Source organism: Arachis ipaensis, chromosome B4 (assembly GCF_059453495.1).
Source record: "Arachis ipaensis isolate K30076 ecotype BB chromosome B4, ASM5945349v1, whole genome shotgun sequence".
In the NCBI taxonomy this organism is placed as follows: Eukaryota; Viridiplantae; Streptophyta; class Magnoliopsida; order Fabales; family Fabaceae; genus Arachis; species Arachis ipaensis.
The window spans coordinates 3,326,031-3,349,538 of NC_142439.1; the positions used below are offsets into that span (position 1 = coordinate 3,326,031).

Here is a 23,508-nt window from a genome sequence, read left to right on the forward strand (position 1 = left end):
TTAATTATGTATCACATTACCCCTTTATTTTAAGTTCTACATATACATATATAACAACTCTGTCTTTTGCAAGATTTTCGCCAAATACAACAAAAAGACAAAAACTACGAGCGGTCGATCTAACGGAAACCCGGGACTGATCACCCTGGGAACCAAAGGGACCCAAAGGTAAAAAAGTAACAAACGATTAAAACGGTAAATACCATAAAAGCGATAAACCAAAAGGCCACGATGGCCCGGATAAGCAAAATCAATAAAGTAGGCAAAAGCCACGACGGCCCGAGCAAGCGAACAATTATCATAAAACGGCTTAATTAAAAGGCCACGACGGCCCGGATAAGCAAAATCAATAAAGTAGGCAAAAGCCACGACGGCCCGAGCAAGCGAACAATTATCATAAAACGGCTTAATTAAAACGAAGTATCAAAATATTCATTACAACCAAAGGCGCCTTAAAAGGCCCAAAAGCAAAAAGCAAAATTACAAGAACAAAGGCAAGGAGTATAAAAGCTGAAAAGAAGAAGAATCCATCTCAAGGCTTGAGGATGTCAACAATCTTCCCGTCCTCAACAATCTTGAGAGTGCCCACTGGAGAAAAGTCGAGGTCGGGAGCTAGCACAGCAACCTGAAGCTTAATCTCCTCCTCAATCAGCTTCACGGCCTCCCAGGCCCCTTAGCAATCTCCTTATTTTTCTTCTTCAGAGCGGCTGCTTCCTGACGGGCAGCCGTTGCCAAGCTCTCCGCCAGTTTCAGCTTTTCCTCCAAGTCTTTGATCTTCTTCTCGGAAGTAGCGGTCTCACCACGGGAAGTGTTCAAATCCTTCATCAAGGTGATGTCCCGCTCCACCAACCTATTGATTTCCTTGGCATCTTCCTTGGCCTTCTCCTCCTGCTCAGATAACTTCTTCTTCAAAGACTCCTCCCGGGACCTTGAATCAGTCAAATCCTTTTGGGAGTTCCGAAGCTTCCCTTCCATAGAATGAATATTTCCCAAGATAGGCTCCACCTTCTTAGCGATAGCAGCAGCACAGAGAAGACTACGATAGATCCACCTCGTAAGGTTGCAGATACCGAGATCTCTAGATATTCGTAGACCATTTCAAAACAGCGAATAGCAGCCCAGCTATACGGGTGCAGCTGTGACGGAGCAACATCGCACCGATTTAGCAAACCCATGACGAAGGAAGAGAAGGGAAGGCGAACTCCCAAGGTTGTGAACATGGGTTTATAAACCCACAACCAATCAACAACTCGAGGGGAGGCCAGGTTCTTTTGAGAAACACGCTCCCGATCGGCAAGAACGTAAACCTGGTACAACGCCTCCTCGGGTCTTCCTCTGCACAAGAGTCCGGCCTGATGAAGATCCTGGAGGCTCTCACGGGTGACCTTAGAAGGGGCGTCCTTCACATCGGAAGTAACCCAGGCATAGTGATCAACAAAATCGGCTAGTGGCCGCTGAGCCATGTTCGGGAGCACAAGGCGGTCAGCCATACCTACAGCGGGGGTACCACTTAGTTAGAACGGGAGGTCGGGAACCCTAAAAGTAGTATAAACAAACTACAACTCCCTAAACCACCCCTAGGTACCCCTACACTAACCCAGAACTCAAGCAAAACCTAAGAAAAACCCAGTGGTGCCCCCTCTAAAAGAAGAAGCAGCAAAAGCAAACAAAAACCCAGGCATGCATAGGGAAAAACGCATGAAAAAAGCACAAAAGGAATACCAAAAGAAAACCAAAAAGCAATGAAAACCATAAACAACATGCCAAAAAAATGCAGAAGTTGGGGAAGGAATCCAAAAGAAAGAAAGAAATCTGGAAGCGCGAACGGAATCAAAGCAGCAGCAAAAGAAGAGAGTAGAAACAGCAGCAGTTCAAGGAAACAGAAGAGGGAAAAAAGAAGAATGGGGAAATGAGGAGGTTATGAAAATAAAAAAGGGGGCGAAGAGTGTAACCGTCAAGGAAGAAGCGCCAAAAGGTAGGGACATACCTGTCATTTCACGCAAATTTCAAATCACGAAATGATGGACATTTAATGCCCAGCGCAGACACCAAGGAGGCAGCGTCAGAGACGAGATGACCACGCGTGAGAAACATGAAACGCTATCAACGAGCTCCCGAGAAGAAGAGCACATCCCATCTCGGCGAGTAGGACAAATGCGCCAAGCCACGAGCCCCAAACCTCAAGGCTGATGCGTTGGGGCACTGTTGTGGACCAGAGTCCAGTCCAACTAGTCGTCGGGTCGGGGCGCCACCCCTAACACAGGCCCAAGCCATCCCTCACGACAGGAAGAGTCCGACGGGTCGGTTTCCAACACCGACCCGGGGCACGCCCGGTTTACACTCCGTATGACCCAGGTCACCAGTCGGATCGGTATCCTTGGGGCTGCCCCCGAGTCTGCGATCCAAAGTCCAGAACGACCTGTTCCTCCCACGTGGACTAGGACAGCTCATAGAAGCTCCTTGGCCAGTGGGCTAGGTCATTCATAGGCCCGCCCTGCACAGTATATAAGGGGAGAGTACAGCTCTCCCCCCAAGGTACGTCATATCTTTACCTAATTTGGCCATCCCCTCGTACGGACACTAACTTGACCGTCGGAGTGTCCTTGCAGGAGGCCACCCCCTCGTCCTCCTCTCCTCCAGCACCATCAACTCACTGAGCACACCTCAAACGCCCGCTCTAGATCAACCCGGAGTTTCCCTCTCTAACCTTCTCATCACCATCCGATCCACCGAGCACTCGAGATCCCACAGTAACGAACAAGTATGGAATCTACTTCATGCGCATCAGTTTGTTCAAAACTTTTACAACCTCAATGCTAGAGATTGACTCATTAGTAATCTCTCAGCGAAGAGTGATTGAAATTGCCGACTTGGTGTTGCAGCTTCTTCTTTGTGGTACTATATATATAGAAATCTCCTCATCTTTGAAGGAAAGAGTTTTCTCCCCGTTGCAACTGTTAGTACTATTCAAGCTCGGTTTGAAGACATTCAAACTGCATTGAAGAATAACTTCAAACGAAATTCTGCTACAAGAAGCTTCGGGCAGCTCATATGTTAGGTCTTTCTACTAAGATTGTGTGAAGCTTAATGTGGATGGTTCTTTCCTCTCCTCCAATAATAGTGTGGCCTGTGGGGGTGTTCCGAAATCACTTGGGCAGATATATTGTTGGATTTTTGTGTAATTTGAAAAGTTGTTCCATCACTCATGCCGAGCCTTGGGAGATTGTTGAAGGCCTTCAGATTGCTAATACACATAATTTCCAACACCTTATTATTGAATCTGATTCTTGGACTTTCCATTAAGTTTATTAAAGATGGGTGTCCAGCCTCTCATCTATGCAAACCACTGTTAGAAGACATAGCAATTTTGGAGAGACGTCTTCAGAAGGTGGAGTGGATCCATATTCTTAGAGAAGCTAATGTTGTAGCCAACACCTTGGCTAAAAAAGGTCAGGAGCTCCCCATAGGTCTTCATTTGTTTGAGAGGCCACCTTCTGATGTTACACATGCTCTACTTTCTGATTCTCGTGGAACTCTTAGAATAAGGCTTGCTAAAATTTTTATTTTCTATGAGAAAAGTTAATTTTTAAAAAATAATTTTTAAAAATCGTAATATTTATATTTGGTAAATCAAATTAAAAATAGTTTTTAATAAACACAAGTAATAATAATTGCATTTAGTAAAATAGTTTTTAGAATTTAAAAATATTATAATAAATATAAATGCAAGCATTAAATTTAAAAATTAGTTAACATATGAGGTTATATTAGACTTTTAAATTTTGAAAAGTACAAGCCAATTTTAAAAAGTTTTATCTTAGGTGCTTTCAAAATATCTTAATCTTTTAAAATCTGCAAACACAAGCATATGATCTTTTTTATTTACCAAATATAAAATGAAAAACTTGAGTTTTTAAAAAACACAACCACCTCTTCAAAAAATTTTATCAAACCAAACCTAAGAAGAGCTGATTAGCCTTGTTTTATTTGTTCTGTTTGGGGTATTCACATTAACCCCCTTTTCTAAAAAAAATTAATAATATGATTAAGTAGGTCTAATAATATATATTTTGAGTATTTGTAACTAAAAAATTGTTATTATTATAATTTTATGTAAAAGTTAATTATATATAACCGTTGTTTTTTAATTTAATTGAGTAATAATAGATATTAAATTTAATTGACTAACATGATAAAAATTTTTGTTTTTTTATGTGAATTTTATTATTTTTATATTGCAATCAAGTTGTATTAATCTAATAGTTAGATCACTAATTTACTTAAACAAATGTCGAGAGTTTGAATCTCTCCTTATATAAATAAAAAAAATAATATGCTTTAAACTCAATTTTTATATAAATAGATAAATAAATGTATGTTCAAAATTATCACTTACACAAAATTACTTACATGAAAAAACTAAAAAAAAAAAGTAACATACTATAAACTCAAACTTTTAGTTAAATGAATTATTAACTCTTTCAATATTTGTCTGTCCTAAATTATTAACTCTTTCGCTAGTTATCCTTGCCTACAAAAAAGAAACAAATTTAACCATTTCAGTAATTAATACGCAAAACTAAAATTTGAAAGAAAAACTAAAAAGACAAAAGAGTAGACACTTCTTTCTTCCAATCAATCCGAACAGTTATGATCATCAGACCAAGTACTTGAATGACAAGGGCACATATAATTCCAAGCCAAAGTCCCCGCAGAATATTTATTTTTATTATATAAAATTTGATATTTAAATTTTTTATATTATATTTAAATTATATTTTTTAATAATTTTATATTAGTAATTTTACTTACCTAAAAATTAACTAATTATCTTTTAAGAAAAAATTAAAAAAATCTTAACTACAATTATTTAATTAAAACATAAAATATTAATAAAACACAATAAATATATTAAAAATATTATAATAATAATTATAAAAACTTTTAGTTACAAATATTAAAATTTGACAACTTAAACATATTAATAGTCTAACTATTACATTATTTAATCTTTTTATGCATACTATAAGACTATGCTACTCTTTCTTTCTTAATCTCTCGTATTAATTAGTAAAATTTTTTTCAAATAAATTTAAATTTGTCGTATTTTCTTACTAAATACATTTAAATATATTATGATTATAAAATTAATTTATAATTTTATATTTATATTTTAAATATTTTTTATTCTCGTTCATTTTTTTAAACCCAAATAAGTTTAAATTTGACACATCTTTTTAATAGGTATATTCAAATCTATCATAATTATAAAACTAATTTATACTTTTGGTATTTTTATTCTCATTTATTTTTAAAATATTTTTTAATTATTTACAACTCAAAAAACACCATATAAAAAGACAAAGTATGATAACTAAAATAAATATAAAAATAAAAGCAACAAATGAAGATATAATTTTGCATAACTCTAATATAAAAGTCTATGTCTTTTTTTTTAAAATAGATATTCAAATTTTTTAAATAATAAATTATATTTTAATTTATATTATATTTTAATTGAATAATTATAAAAAATTATATACAAATTATTAAATAAATATTCTATAAAATATTTTTAATATAAAATAATTTAAATTTAACATTAATTTATATATTATTTAATTAATTTTTAAATAATATAATACTTATTAAAACACACTATATAATATAATTAATTTACTTTTTTGTGTATCGGGCATATCTCAATCTAAAATAATTAAGACCGTCCACAGATAAAAACAATAGATTTCAATTTGGTATTTATATACCTTTACTTCAAGATGTAAGGCGAAAGCTAACACAATAGCTGACGAAACTCCAACTACATAATATGACCCTAAGTTAATAAAAGTACCCATTTTTTGCCAACTGCATCCTACAATTCCTGAAACAACACCCTGCAGCCCGTCCAACAAGAAGTTGAACACAAAGTTAGTCGATTCAATAGAAACAGTTGGCAATGAATTAGTAATCGATTCTAGTTTCCATGCCATGGAGGGGAGTAATCGGATTTGGTGTTGAAATATTTTCATAACTAACACCGAACAAAATATTGGGATGGTTCAGTTTGGATTACATTTATTTGATATTTTTTAATAAATTCAAATTATAAAGGAAAAGAAGAGGAGAAAAATCCGATTAGTGAAATCGTAAAAAGAGTGTTAACAGATATAAAAGGAACTGACTACTAAACCAATGCTAAGAAACTCAGTATATTTTATCCGAATCCTTATTTTCCCTCTCAATCATGAGCAACTAATCATCCATTGTTAAGGTTAGGAGCTCGGTCTATTTCTATGGATTAATTTAATTACTTTTTTCTATTTTAATTCATGTATGGATTTATAATTTAAGAATTATTTTTGCTTTTTATTTTATGAATTTGGGTGGAACGGAAGTAGGACCCTCTTTTTACTTGAGTTCTTGTAAAACTTGGAAAAGCTCTTTACTTGAACAACAGTTTGAAAACATATTCTCCTAAATTTTAATTATCTGGATTTAACGGGATACGTGACATATAATCCCTTTATTTTTGGGTAATTAGAGTTTTTGTAGCATACAAACTGGAATTTGATCATCACCCTCTAATTGGAATTAATTGACCAAAGAATTGGCTGTTGATAAATTTTAGAGGAGACTAGGAAGGTCTAAGGAATTAGGGTCTAGTCACATATAGTTTGCCATAAATTAAATCCTACATAATTAAAATAGTTAGTAAGAAAAGTTAATCGGAAGAATAGATAACTCTGAAGCCTTAACTATTTTCTCCATATTTTTTGGCCATGGAAACGCCGGAGAGAGCCAACTCACTGACATGATCCATAAACATTATGGAAATAAGCTCAATGGCGAAATTAAGAAGATTCACCATAATTAAAGATACTGCCAGACATATTTGCTTTCTCACTTCTTTAACCACTGATCTTAACTTATATTTCTTGGATACATTAGGCTCAACAGAGACACGGGTACTAGTCTTGTATTCTCCCTCCATGGACTAATTTATATATTCTTACATAGGTTGTGAAATTAAGAAGTTTATAAAGAAGAACAAGTTAGTCTCAGATGATAGAGCTTATGAAGAGTGTGTTGTAACACAATAGATTAAGTTTATATTTAGTTGAGTTTTATGGAGGCATAAAAAATAGTAGCTAAGAATGACATTAGGTTAATCCCCTGTTTGAAATAATTTTTTTTTAAAATCTACTCTCTTTTTTTTTTTTTTTTTTTTATCAAAGATAGGATTGAGACTCGAATTAAATTAAAATTATATATACATATTGTGTTTTAAAATTTAAATTTCATTTGGATGTTTTTTTTATTATTGTTAAATAAAAAAGTTTTTGTAATTATTGAATTTTATAATATTTAAAAAATTTTATTCTTTTATCCCAATTATATTTGTAGAAATGTTTTTATTTAGTATTTTGTTAAATTTTTTGTGCGGATTTTAAAGTTCGAGAGTTTTATGTGTTTTAGTGTCTATAAAAGTATAAATATCAATAATAGTCTATTTTAAATATAATATTAAAATGTAATCACAATATTTAGATTGAAATTGCATAATAAGAAAGAAAATTAGTTTTTAAGAATACTAATAAAGTGAAAGAGTTGTGACAAATAAAATTAAAAAAAAAAGATAAATAGAAAAAAATAAAGCATTACTATTATTGGAAAATTTTTTTTTACTAATTTAATTTCAATTATTTTTACACTGATAATTACAAAAAAAAAAACGAATTAAAAAGCACGTTAGCATATATTTAAATATAATACATTAATTTTCAGTCTCAGTAATTTTAATTTTATGTAATTTTTTTAAAAGAAATAAACAAAACAAAATGAAATAAATGACAATTCAATTATTTTAAGAAAGTATTAATTAAATTTTATTAATTAAAAATTCAACTATTAAGTATAAAAATGCTCATCAAATTCAGAATCTTAAAAATTTTCAATAGCAAAATTAAAAAATTTTTGTATTAAAATTAAAATATTTTAGCGTCACCATTAAGAAATTTTATTAAGCATGGCTTACTGAACGTGTACGCCTAACATGCCATGCTGTCCTACTCCATATGATTGGTCATAAAAGGTATCCAAGGCACCTGCCATTCCCATCTGTTATTATATGAAACCAACAAGGAGTTGAACACAAGGTTAGTCGATTCAATAGAAACAGTTGGCAATGAATTAGTAATCGCTTGTAGTTTTCATGCCATGGAGGGGAGTAATCGGGTTTGGTGTTAAAATATTTTCATGACTATCACCAAACAAAATATTGGGATGGTTCAGTTCGAATTATATTTATTTGATATTTTTTAATAAATTCAAATTATAAAGGAAAAGAAGAGGAGAAAAATTCGATTAGTGAAACCGTAAAAAGAGTTTTAAGAGATATAAAAGGAACTGACCACTAAACCAATGCCAGTGACAGAAGAAAAGGAGTTGGTCATGGAAACTCCAGAGAGAGCCAACTCGCTGACATGACCCACAAACATTATGGAAATAAGCTCAATGGCGAAATTAAGAAGATTCACCATGATTAAAGGTTCTGCCAAACATATTTGCTTTCTCACTTCTTTAACCATCGATCTTAATTTATTTTACTTGGATATATTAGGCTCAATAGAGACATGGGTATTATTCATGTATTCTCCCTCCATGGACTAATTTATATATTTTTGCATAATTTGTGAAATTAAGAAGTTTATAAGGAAGAATAAGTTAGTCTCAGATGATAGAACTTATGAAGAGTGTGTTGTAACACAATAGATTAGGTTTATATTTAGTTGAGTTTTATGGAGGCATAAAAAATAGTGGCTAAGGATGACATTAGGTTAATTCCTTATTTAAAATAATTTTTTTTCAAAATCTACTCTTTTTTTATCAAAGATAGGATTGAGGCTCGAATTAAATTAAAATTATATTTACATATTGTGTTTTAAAATTTCAATTTCATTTGGATGTTTTATTTATTATTGTTAAATAAAAAAATTTTGTAATTATTAAATTTTATAATATTTAAAAAATTTTATTCTTTTGACCCAATTATATTTATAGAAATATTTTTATTTAGTATTTTATTGAATTTTTTGTATGGAATTTAAAGTTCGAGGGTTTTATGTGTTTTAGTGCCTATAAAAGTATAAATATCAATAATAGTCTGTTTTAAATATAATATTGAAATGAAATCACAATATTTAGATTGAAATTGCATAATAAAAAAGAAAATTAGTTTTTAAGAATACAAATAAAGTGAAAGAGTTGTGACAAATAAACTTAAAAAAAAAGATAAATAAAAAAATAAAGCATTACTATTATTGGCAAATTTTCTCTTACTAATTTAATTTCAATTGTTTTTACACTGATAATTACAAAAAAAAACGAATTAAGAAGCACATTAGCATATATTTAAACATGATACATTAATTTTCAGTCTCAGCAATTTTGATTTTATGTAATTTTTTTCAAAGAAATAAACAACCCAAAATGAAATAATTGACAATTCAATTATTTTAAGAAAGCATTAATTAAATTTTATTAATTAAAAATTTAACTATTAAGTATAACAAGGTTATTAAATTCAGAATCTTAAAAAATTTTAATAGCAAAATTAAGAAATTTTTGTATTAAAATTAAAATATTTTAGCCTCACCATTAAAAAATTTTATTAAGCATGGCTTTCTGAACGTGTAAGCCTAACATGCCATGCTATCCTGCTCTATACGATTGGCCATAAAAGGTATCCAAGCCACTTGCCATTCCCATCTGTCATTATATGAAACCAACAAAGAATTGAACACAAGGTTAGTCGATTCAATAGAAACAGTTGGCAATGAATTAGTAATCGCTTCTAGTTTCTATGCCATGGAGGGGAGTAATAGGGTTTGGTGTTGAAATATTTTTAAAACTAACACTGAGAAAAATATTGGATGGTTCAGTTCGGATTATATTTATTTGATATTTTTAATAAATTCAAATTATTAAGGAAAAGAAGTGGAGAAAAATCCGATTAGTGAAACCGTATAAAGAATATTAAGAGAAATAAAAGGAACTAACCACTAAACCAAAGTCAGTGACAGAAGAAAAGAAGGTGGCCATGAAAACGCCGGAGAGAGCCAACTCGCTGACATGACCCACAAACATTATGGAAATAAGCTCAATGGCGAAATTAAGAAGATTCACCATAATTAAAAGTCCTGCCAGACATATTTGTTTTCTCACTTCTTTTACCACTGATCTTAACTTATTTTGCTTGGATACATTAGATCAACAGAGACACCGGTATTATTCTTGTATTCTCCCTCCATGGACTAATTTATATATTCTTACATAAGTTGTTGAATGAAAAAGTTTATAAGAAAGAACAAGTTAGTCTCAGATGATAGAACTTATGAAGAGTGTATTGTAACATAGTAGATTAGATTTATATTTAGTTGAGTATTATGGAGGCATAAAAAATGGTGGCTAAGGATGACATTAGATTAATCCCCTGTTTGAAATAATTTTTTTTCAAAATCTACTCTCTCTTTTGTTTTATCAAAGATAGGATTGAGACTCGAATTAAATTAAAATTATATATATATGGTGTTTTAAAATTTGAATTTCATTTGGATTTTTTTTATTATTGTTAAATAAAATTTTTTTTGTAATTATTGAATTTTATAATATTTAAAAAATTTTAACCTTTGACCCAATTATATTTGTAGAAATATTTTTATTTAGTATTTTGTTGAATTTTTTGTGCAAAAATTTAAAGTTCGAGAATTTTATGTGTTTTAGTACCTATGAAAGTATAAATATCACTAATAGTCTATTTTAAATATAATATTGAAATGAAATCACAATATTTAGATTGAAATTGCATAATAAAAGAGAAAATTAGTTTTTAAGAATACTAATAAAGTAAAAGAGTTGTGACAAATAAAATTAAAAAAAAGATAAATAGAAAAAGTAAAGCATTACTATTATTGGCAAATTTTCTCTTACTAATTTGATTTCAATTATTTTTACACTAATAATTACAAAAAAAAAACGAATTAAGAAGCACGTTAGCATATATTTAAACATAATACATTAATTTTCAGTTCCAGCAATTTTAATTTTATGTAATTTTTTTCAAAGAAATAAACAAAACAAAATAAAATAAATGACAATTCAATTATTTTAAGAAAGCATTAATTAAATTTTATTAATTAAAAATTCAACTATTAAGTATAAAAACGGTCATCAAATTTAGAATCTTAAAAAATTTCAAAAGCAAAATTAAGAAATTTTTGTATTAAAATTAAAATATTTTAGCATCATCATTAAGAAATTTTATTAAGCATGGCTTTTTAAATGTGTACACCTAACATGCCATGCTGTCCTGCTTCATATGATTGGCCACAAAAGGTATCCAAGGCAATTGCCATTTCCATCTGTCATTATATGAAACCAACAAGGAGTTGAACACAAGGTTAGTCGATTCAATAGAAACAGTTGCCAATAATTAGTAATCGGTTCTAGTTTCCATGCCATTGAGGGGAGTAATTGGGTTTGGTGTTGAAATATTTTCTTAACTAACACCGAACAAAATATTGGGATGGTTCAGTTCAGATTGTATTTATTTGATATTTTTTAATAAATTCAAATTACAAAGAAAAAGAAGAGGAGAAAAATCTGATTAGTGAAACCGTAAAAAGAGTGTTAAGAGATATAAAAGGAACTGACCACTAAACCAATGCCAGTGACAGAAGAAAAGGAGGTAGCCATGGAAACGCTAGAGAGAGCCAACTCGCTGACTTGACCCACAAACATTATGGAAATAAGCTCAATGGCAAAATTAAGAAGATTCACCATAATTAAAGGTCCTGCCAGACATATTTGCTTTCTCACTTCTTTAACCACTAATCTTAACTTATTTTGCTTGGATACATTAGACTCAACAGAGACACGGGTATTATTCTTGTATTCTCCTTCCATGGACTAATTTATATATTCTTACATAAGTTGTGGAATGAAGAAGTTTATAAAGAAGAACAAATTAGTTTCAGATGATAGAACTTATGAAGAGTGTGTTGTAACACAATAGATTAGGTTTATATTTTGTTGAGTTTTATAGAGGCATAAAAAATAGTGGCTAAGGATGACATTAGGTTAATCCCCTATTTAAATTTTTTTTTCAAAATCTACTTTCTTTTTTTTTTTTTATCAAAGATAGGATTAAGACTCGAATTAAATTAAAATTATATATACATATTGTGTTTTAAAATTTGAATTTCTTTTGGATGTTTTTTTATTATTGTTAAATAAAAAATTTTCTGTAATTATTGAATTTTATAATATTTAAAAACTGTTATTCTTTTGATCCAATTATATTTGTAGAAATATTTTTATTTAGTATTTTGTTGTATTTTTTGTGCGGAATTTAAGTTTGAGAGTTTTATTTGTTTTAGTTCCTATAAAAATATAAATATCAATAATAGTCTATTTTAAATATAATATTGAAATGAAATCACAATATTTAGATTGAAATTGCATAATAAAAAAGAAAATTAGTTTTTAAGAATACTAATAAAGTGAAAGAGTTGTGACAAATAAAATTAAAAAAAATAAATAAATAAAAAAAATAAAGCATTACTATTATTGGGAAATTTTCTCTTACTAATTTGATTTCAATTATTTTTATACTGATAATTACAAAAAAAAACACGAATTAAAAAGAGCGTTAGCATATATTTAAACATAATACATTAATTTTCAGTCTCAGCAATTTTAATTTTATGTAATTTTTTTCAAAGAAAAAAACAAACCAAAATGAAATAAATGACAGTTTAATTATTTTAAGAAATAATTAATTAAATTTTATTAGTTAAAAATTCAACTATTAAGTATAAAAACGGTCATCAAATTCAGAATCTTCAAAAAATTTCAATAGCAAAATTAAGAAATTTTTGTATTAAAATTAAAATATTTTAGCGTCACCATTAAGATATTTTATTAAGCATGGCTTTCTGAACGTGTATGCCTAACATGCCATACTGTCCTGCTCCATATGATTGGCCACAAAAGGTATCCAAGGCCCTTGCCATTCCCATCATTATATGAAACCAACAAGGAGTTGAACACAAGGTTAGTCGATTCAATAGAAACAGTTGACAATGAATTAGTAATCGCTTCTAGTTTCCATGCCATGGAAGGGAGTAATCGGGTTGGTGTTGAAATATTTTCATAACTAACAACGAATAAAATATAAGGATAGTTCAGTTCGGATTATATTTATTTGATATTTTTTAATAAATTCAAATTATAAAGAAAAAAAGAGGAGAAAAATCTGATTAGTGAAACCATAAAAAGAGTGTTAAGAAATATAAAAGGAACTGACCACTAAACTAATGCCAGTGACAAAAGAAAAGGAGGTGGCCATGGAAATGCTGGAGAGAGCCAACTTGCTGACATGACCCACAAACATTATGGAAATAAGTTCAATGGCGAAATTAAGAAGATTCACCATAATTAAAGGTCCTGCCAGACATATTTGCTTTCTCACTTCTTTAACCACTGATCTTAATTTATTTTGCTTGAATACATTAGGCTCAACAGAGACATGAATATTATTCTTGTATTCTCCCTCCATGGACTAATTTATATATTCTTACTTAGAACAAATTAGTCTCAGATGATAGAACTTATGAAGAGTGTGTTGTAACACAATTTCGTAGCGGTTTTCACTGCCCAGCCGCTATCGAGGGCCATTTTGTGCCTTCTACCAGACCGCTGCTCACCTCTGTCGCAATCCTTCCAATTTGTGGCGATTATGAGCACGGTGCTATTTACCCGCTGCTACTCTTTGCCTCTGTCGTAGTAAATTATAATAAAGTTAATCAATCTAATAAGACTAGTTATCAAAGATTAAATTATCATAAAAAAATAGCATTAACTACCCATTCTACATTTACACAGCTTTCTATTATTAGAACACAATAAAATTTTTAAGTTATTCTTTTAATTAGTGCACAAAGCATATTCCAATACACTGAGAGAATAATCTTTGCTAGAATGTTATAAGAATAATAATTAAAATTTGTTATATTATTAATAACGGTGTAATGTATGTGTCCTGTTTTTTTATTCAGGATTTTAGTGAAAAGAAAAGATAAAAAATAATAAAAATAACTATTTTTATTTTTTATTTTTATCTTTTTTATTTTTTCATATAGAAAATATTTAAAAAATACAAATCAAATGAACACTTAATTTCTTATATGAGATAACAACATATTATATATATAACTATTTAAATATATTATTATTTTAAATTTTTAGAATAAATGATTTTGTGATGATATTGTTTTCCTTTTATGCAATGATCTAATTATTCATTTAAATGTGTATTAAATTTTATAATTTATATTATCAATAATAATAACCTTATTAAATGTAGGTCCGTTTCTAATTAACATACAGTGTGGTGTATATAAAGTATTTTCAGTGAAATTCATAATATGTATAAAAAAAATTTTAATAATATTTTTCTTATATTTGCAGATATTAAAGATTTTATTTAACCAAAAAATTTAATAAGACTTTCACATGGGTAATTAGCGGATTCTCCCTATCAATGTTTTATTACCGTGAAAAAATGTGTACAGATTCTAGAGTTTGAAATAAAATTGTGTTAAATAAAATTTGTCATATTTAAAATTTAAGCAACCGATCAAACTATCAAAATTATGAGCATTTTTTTTTTGGTGTTTAAACAAGGAAAGAAACAAAGCAAAAACTATCCTAAATTCGAGCGAATGATTCGTTGGAGATCAACACCAGGCTCAGACCAAATAACATGATTAGAGTTACTCTTGGCACCATATTTAGCCATCCAATCTGCAGCTCTATTTGCTTCTCGGGACACCCATTCAACGTGAACAAGCCAAGGACGAGATAAAAACTCCTGAATCTTGTGAACCAAATCTGTTACTTCAGATGAATACCCACTTGTAAGCTCATGCATGATGGGCAGAATGTCAAGACAATCCGTTTCACATATAATATTCCTCAAACCGCAATCTCAAGCTAAAACCAGCCCCCTCCAAGCAGCAAATAATTTACATCTGATTATAGACCAAGGGGGAATGCTTCCAGAGCAGCCCGAGATCCAATCTCCCTTAGAATCTCTAATAATACACCCAAATCCCGCTAAATTTGAATCCATATGCAAGCTTGCATCACAATTAACTTTAAAACTATTGCCTACCGGTGGTTCCCAACACAGGCAATTTCGGAGAGACCTAAAGGCATTGCTTCGATTCCTGTAAACCTGTAAGTCCTTGGCGGTAATTCTGGCCAAGGCAACAACCTTATGGTCTGTCCAAGGGTTGTCAGTGTTGAATATGTCATTGCACCTATGTCTCCATACCCACCAAAGTCCTGCACCAAAGGACGCCTCATTGTTAGCCAAGGCCTTCCGAAACCACTCTTCAAGAGCAGTACCAGCCGTCGAGTCCAGGATACTAGGATCCAACATATACCAGATTGCCTTCGATCGTTCACAGTCTCTAAGGCAATGCTCCATAGTCTCCTACGCCTTGTTACATCTCTTACACATATCTGAAGAAGCTAAATGCCGTTTGAATCGAAAGGTCTCAGTTGGTAGAGTATCATGTAAGCTAAGCCACATAGTAAATTTGAACTTCTCTGGAATGTTTGTGTTCCACAACCAGTTCCAATTACTGTTGGCATTCCAATTTAATGTTTTCTTTAATAACCATCTGTAACCCTCCCTTGCACTATACTTTTTTGTTGCTGCAGGCCACCACTCCCACTGTGGTTCCAACTCAGTCAAACTAGGATATCTTAGACCACAAATAAACTGCTTAATCTCATGCGGAATAGGCATGGTAAGACTATCAACCTCCCAAGACACCCCTTTCCACAAGTCAGCCACCATGAAATCTGATTCAGAAATATGTACATAAGGAACAAGGTTGCAAAGCTTACCAAAAGGAGTCCACTCATCATACCAAACTGATTTGTGGACATCTCCAATATTCCAATGAAGCCCTTCCTTGAGATGCTCATAGGCACTAACAATGTTCTTCCAGGTAGCCGATGAAGAATTTCTACTGTTTCCGTTCATACCAGATTGATTCCTGAGATATTTATGCTTCAGAACCTGCATCCATAACTTCTCACTATTATTTAGACAATCCCATACCAACTTTCCCAGAAGCGCCATGTTAGCACAGGAAGTATCCCTAATACCCAATCCTCCTGCCTTTTTAGGAGTTATGGCGACCTCCTACCTTACCAGAGGCAGCCCTTTTCCAGTCGCTTGGCCTTTCCACAAGAATTGTCTCATCAAGGAATCAATTTTATTACATGCATATTTCGGGAGAAGAGAAATTTGCATTTCATAAACTAGGATAGAGGCCATAACCGATTTAACAAGACAAAGCCTCCCTGCCTTATTCAGTAAGTGTCCTTTCCAACTGGAGAGCTTCTTCAAAATTTTTTCAATAATCTCCTGAGCCGTCTTCCTGGAAGCTCTGGCATGACCGATGTTAATTCCCAGGTATTTACCCAAATCATTGCAGAACCGGATGTTAGAGACCCTTGAGAGAACCCCTTTTCTCCTCTCCGACACCCTCTTGGAACACTAGGCCTTTGACTTATGAAGATTTACCTTTAAACCTGATGCTTTAGAAAACAAGTCCAAACAATGCATGACCTCTATTACTTGAGCTTTTGATGCCTTACAGAAAAGCAAAAGATCATCTGCAAATATTAAATGAGAGAGTCGTGGTCCATTCCTAGAAACCGCAACTGGGTTCCACAAACCTTGGGAAACTCTATGAGAGATAAAGCAGGCAAGCATTTCTATACAGAGTACAAATAGATAAGGAGACATAGGATCTCCTTGCCTCAACCCTCTCTTCGGATTGAAATTTTGGAGCCTGTTCCCATTCCACAAAACTGCCAATGAAGAGGAAGTCACACAATTCAATATAAGATTAATGGTAGCCTTTGGAAACCCAAACCGGACCAAAGTAGCTTCCAGAAAATGCCAGTCTACCCTGTCATAAGCTTTTTCCAAATCAATCTTGAATGCCATGGTCCTTTTTCGAGACTTGGTGTTCCTCATGAAGTGCATAATCTCCTGAGCAATGATAATATTCTCTGTGGTTCCTCTTCCTGGAATGAACCCTCCTTGCAAAGGACCAATGATCTCCGACAAGAAAGGTCTAAACCTGTTAACTAGAACCTTTGTGACAATTTTATAAATTACATTACATAAGCTAATAGGCCGAAACTCCCGTAAGGAAGAGGGAACTTCCACTTTAGGAATTAGAACAATGAGAGTATCGAAAATAGCCGCATTCAGTAACTCACCCTCAAAGGCTCACTTGACCAGTCCACACACATCGTTGCTAAGAAAGTCCCAGAACTCTTTGTAGAAAATTGCTTGAAATCCATCTGGCCCTGGGGCTTTAAACGAACTCATGGTCATCACAGCTCTTTTAACCTCTTCAGACGTCACCGGTTCCACTAACTTTTGACAAGCCTCAGTACTAAGAGACGGGCAAGGAAAAGGCCCCATGGCGTCCAGGTCAATATCCTCCCTTGTAGAAAAGAGCTTTTGAAAGAAAGAATTTGCCGCCATTTCTAGAGTCGTAGTCTCCGTGGCCCAAGACCCATCCTCTAAAAATAACCCATGAATTTTGTTCCTCTTTCTCCTGATAACTGTCTGCAGATGAAAAAATTTTGTATTTCTGTCTCCACATCTCACTCATTGTTCTCTAGATTTTTGATACCACAACAACTCTTCTTGAAGAAGGACAGCATTCAGTTCCTGATGCAAAATTTGCTCTTTGATCCTAAGCTGTTGATCCTCCCGACTCTCCAGAGTAATCTGAACGTCATTCAAAAGCCTCTCCAACTCCCTTTTCTTAACAAAAATATTGCCAAAAACCTTTTTATTGAAGCTAGTTGCATCTTTTTGAACCTCCAACAAACATTTGACTACATCCGGAGCTCCTCTATTCCAAACTGTATCAACAACATTCCTAAAAAGAGGATGAGTCATCCACGCAACCTGGAATCTGAACGGACGATGGCCCTTGGTAGCCCTCTTTGCCATCTTGCACCTAGTGAATAATGGGCAATGATCAGAGTGAAGGCGCGCCAGCACCTCAGTATAAGCTTCCGGAAATATTAGTCGCCAGTCCTAGTTGATGACTGCTCTATCAAGCTTCTTGGCCACCTGCACCCCACCTTTCACATTCCTATACCAAGTGAATCTTCTCTCAATAGCCCCCATATCAAACAGCCCACAATCCTCCAATGTTTCCGCAAATTGTTCTGCTCTGGCAAGTCTAAATTGCCCCCCTCTAACTTCACTCTGCAACAGAACATCATTAAAGTCCCCTAACACAATCCAAGGTCCGTGGATCATATTAGCAATCCTTGTCAAGTCACCCCACAGTTCTTTACGCTGATGTATATGCGGATTAGCATACACCGTACTGCAGTAACTAGATGTATTGCCCATAGTGATTTCAAAACTGATACATTGATCAACTACATTCAATACTCTCACAGAAATATTTGAATTAGAACATAGAACCCAGATACCCCCACTATGACTATTAGCCTCAACAATACCAACACCCTGGTAACCTAGATTATTCCAAAAAGATTTCATCCTCTCGAAAGCAATATGGGTTTCAAACAGAATGAAAAAAGTAGGGTGAAATTTATTCACTAACTCCTTACTATGAACCCGGGCCAATTTATTAGAGGCACCTCTAATATTCCAAAATAGAAAGCTTAAATCAAAATAATCCATAAAACAATTTGTATTGTAAAAAGGACCAACCTCAGCTGAAGTCCCTAACGAGATGATGAAGATCCACCATCATATCCCCCTGAGCCTTGCTTGTCCTTGTCCGGTTGTTGCCCGGTTTGTCTGTGTCCCTCCACTGACAAGTGACAACCTTTCCAATTTGCCGATTTACTGCTTGCTGGTGTTGCCAAGGCAGTCCGGATTCGACTGCGAATTCTGCAAAGAAGAAGGGCACAATCTCTTGTGTCCGTTTTTGATAATGGCAGTGAAAGTCGGCACCGCAACGGAGACAGCTTTGCCCTTCACCCCTTGCTGTTTGGAAGATGCCATGCGTGCCTTAGATCCGCTAACCGACCCGGTCTTCACCCCTGATTCGGCTCCTCTCATACGTAGCCCAAAGTCACGGTTCTGGTCCAATTTCTAATTTGAGCGCACCGGCATTTTATCTTTAGATGTTTGTTCGGCTTTGTTTGATTGACTCAATTTTCCTCTCCTTTTACCGCTGACTTTGGTCCAGCCAGCCTCATTTTCCAAATGCTGGGACCCCACTTTCTTTCCATGCAACGTATCATCTAATTCCTCCCCAATTTCTGCAACTATCACTGACTCTTTGGGATTGCATCCAAATTCAAAAATTTTCTCTTTTGAGGCTTCCTGTGGCTGCACCACCTGGGCCGCCGTCTCGGTCACTGATGTTTCCTTTCGATCCACCCTTTCTGAATCTATTGGGGTCATTCTGCAGTCAGTTGCTGGATGTTCGAAACAATTGCACTTGTCACAAATAAGGTGTAAGCATTCATACTCCACCTTATATTCAAACTCATCGACAATCACACTCCGGACCACCGGTAAACCAAGATTAATTTGCACGGAAGCCCGAGCAAATTTCCCCTCTCTGCCAACTTAGTAGCCAGATCCACCTTGACTGGTCTTCCCACAGCAGAAGTGATTCTCATCATGGCTTTATCCTGATAGTACCATATGCTCAAACCAGAGATTTGAATCCAAACCATAGTCTCCCCGAAAGTGTCCTCACAAGGTTTAAAATCCGGTGTCCATGGCTTGACCGCAATATAGTGACCGAAGATCATCCATGGCCCCGTAGTAAAACCTTCTCTCGATCGTCCATGCGATCAAATTTAACGAGGAAGTACCCAAAACCCACATCCAAGATTTCATATCCACCGGTGATCCTCCATACCCCCTTCAATTTGTGAAACATGGCCGTGTAACTAAGGTTTTTTCCAAGAACCTTAATCACAATTGCTTCCTTGTATGGTTCAGAAATGATGTTCCTAACCTCTTCGGAGAAGCAAACTCTTGGAGGCATAGGATCTCCTTGTTTTCCAATGACCACTGCCATGGAATCCTCGTCTAGAGCTTCAGTCCGATTTATCCCTGTGGCTACCGTAGAACCAATGACCTTGTCACGGAACGAAATCTTGGAAGTCACCCTGGAACTAAGGTCGCCCTTACTTGATCCCTCCTTCACACCTGATGCAAACCCTTCCACACTCTCCCCCTTATCTCTTTCGATGGCATGGCCATCTCCTTCACCGTGTTTCACCCTCAAACGCTCTCTCCCGCTCTCTCCTTCTCTCATTCTCTCTGAGTATGGAGTACGTACTCTTTCTCTGTTAGGATTTTTTTAATAAATAGATACTAATTGTAGATTAACATAATTAAATAAAGATATATTGAAAGTGATAATGTGTCCATGTTGTCAACTATGTTGTCTATGACATAATTTTTCGAGCAGGACCAGGATACTTGCATTATTATTGGTATTCATAGAAAATTTTGTAATTTATTACTCCTCCTGAATTATAGTGTATATGTACTTTATCTATTAATTTTAGTAACGATATTATTCTCCCTTATTTAATAAGGGTCAATTTTTGCATAATTTATAATAAGAATAATGTATGTTGATTTTGATCTTGAAATAATATATACAATTTAATTTGTTTTTTCTTTCTTTTAAAAATTCAATATTTTTAGGGTAAAACACTTGTATAAACCAAATCAATACTAATATTACATAAATCACTCAAATAAAAAAACGTTAAATAAATGTCTCAAACCATATTTCTATATAAATCAAATTAAATTAATTCGAATTATACAATATAATAGTAAATCAAAACACTTTAATTTGAATTACATGGAACAATGTTTAAAGTATAAATCGAATTGGTTAAATTCGAATTATACACTATAGTACTAAATCGAATCAGCTTGATTCAATTTACTACTTGTATCAGATTATTGACATAAATGTCAATAAAGAAGTACCCCATTTGGATTCAAGTAAAATATAAAAAAAATTAAAACAAATAATAGAAATCCAACTTTTGTGTTTTAGTTCAAATTTTAGAAAATCTACATTTTTATAAACTTGTGAATTTAAACGAAACATTAAACGATTTCTAAAAATTCATTAAAAATTATCCTTTGACTTATTAGCATCTAAAAAATCATTACCGGGACTTTTAATATTGAAAAAGTTAATATAAAGTATAGCCCTCCAAAGTAGCATAGGAGTTAAAACTTGAATTTTTTTCGAAGTCAGAAATAACAATTAGTTATAAATTATAAAATGACCAATTATATTTATACAATATGTAATTTGAGAAATAAATAAAATACAGTATAAATATAATTGGTCAAATTACATATTGTATAAATATAGTTGGTCATTTTATAATGTATAACTAGTTGTTACTTTTGACTCTAAAAAAATTTCAAGTTTTAACTCCTATGCTATCTTGGAGGGCTATATTTTATATTAAATTTTTTTCAATATCAAAAGTCCCGATAATGGTTTTTCTATGCTAATAAGTCAAAGGATAATTTTAATGAATTTTTAGAAATCGTTTAATATTCTGTTTAAATTCATAAGTTTATAAAAATATAAATTTTCTGAAATTTGAACTAAAATACAAAAGTTGGATTTCTATTCTTATTCGTTTTGATTTTTTTGATATTTTATTTAAATCTAAATGAGGTACTTCCTTATTGATATTTATATTTTAAAATTAATATAGAATAAATAAATAATTAACTTTAAAGTAGTAAATGTCAATAATCTGATACAAGTAATAATCGAATCAAGCTGATTCGATTTAGTACTATAGTGTATAATTCGAATTTAACCAATTCAATTTATACTTCAAACAATATTCCCATGTAATTGGAATCAACGTATTTCGATTTACTACTATATTATATAATTTGAATTAATTTAAATCGATTTATATAAAAGTATAGTTTGAAATATTCATGTTGTAGCGACCTCAGTTTTAAAAATATAAATATAAATAAGTTATAATTTATTTTACAAAATTAGAATTTTTTATTTTTAAAAAAATTATTTTTATTATCAGTAATTGAACTAATTTTATAATAATTTAAATTTAATCAAATCCATATTATTATTATTATTATTATTTTTATTATTATTATTATTATAAACATTGTATATAATTTCTGTAAGTATTAAATTGTATTATAAGTTTATATATATTATATTCATTGCATTACTATTAGGGGTAAGTACGATTTTGGTCCCTTAAGTTTAGTGCCAGAATCGAATTCGTCCCTCTTGTTATTTTGCCATTAAAATCGTCCTTAATGTTTTTTTTCGTATTAAAATCGTCCTTTTCAATAAAATTTTTTGTTTTATTCCTAAACTACCCCTATCCTATTTTAATAAAAAAAAATTATAAAAAAAAAAAAAAAAGAAAACGCGTAAAAACGCGTTGGGGGTGGGAGAAGAAAAGGGTTACGAAACGAAGGGGGAGGGGAGGGGAGGGGAGGGGAGGGGAAGAGGGGGAGGGGGAGGGGGACGGCGCCGGGGAGCCTCCGTCATCGCCACCGTGATCTCGTCGTCGCCTCCTCCTCCTCCAGAACTCTGATGATGATGACGATGAAGGGGGAAGGGAAGTCGCCGTCCCGCCGCCGCCTTGCCGCCCTCCGGCACCGCACCGCACCACCGTCACCTTCTTCTTCTTCTTTGTTGATTTGTTGCTTTCTATTTTTGCTTATGTTAAATTTGTGTTGGATTTGTTGATTTTCTGCTTTGTTTCTGCTTCTCTGGTGGTGGTGGTGGTGGAGGTGGAGGTGGAGGGTGGGGGGAAGGGGAGACGGGGAAGGGGTGGGGCCGCGTGGTGGGAGTGTGGGTACGGGGAAGGGGTGGGGCCGCGTGGTGGGAGTGTGGGTGCGGGAAAGGGAAAACGGGGAGGGGGAGGTGACGCGGGGTGGGGTGGGGGTGCTGGGAAGGGAAAACGGGTAGGAGGGGTGACGCGGGGTGGGAGTGGGGGTGCGGGGAAGGGAAAACGGGGAGGGGGAGGTGACGCGGGGTGGGGTGGGGGTTCTGGGAAGGGAAGACGGCGAGGGGGGGTGACCGGGGTGGGGGTGGGGGTGCGGGGAGGGGGAGGGGGAGGGAACGCGGGGGTGGGGGTGCAGGGAGGGGGAGGGGGAGGGGGAAAGCAGGGAGGGAGACGGCGGCGGCGTTGGTGGTGGTGCTGGTGGTGGAGGTTGTAGCGGTGGTGTTGGTGTTGGTGGTGGTGGTGGAGGATGAAGTAATTATGTGGGTAGTGGTGAGGGTATTTTTGTCCAAAAAAAATAAAAAGGACGATTTTAATACGAAAAAAAACATTAAGGACGACTTTAATGGCAAA

General features: G+C 33.5%; 1 pseudogene; it reads right to left on the bottom strand.

Annotated features, from left to right (window-relative positions):
- Positions 1-4,456: 4,456 nt before the first annotated feature.
- The window catches only part of LOC148566491 (protein DETOXIFICATION 16-like), a 39,866-nt pseudogene continuing 20,814 nt past the window's right edge, over positions 4,457-23,508 (bottom strand).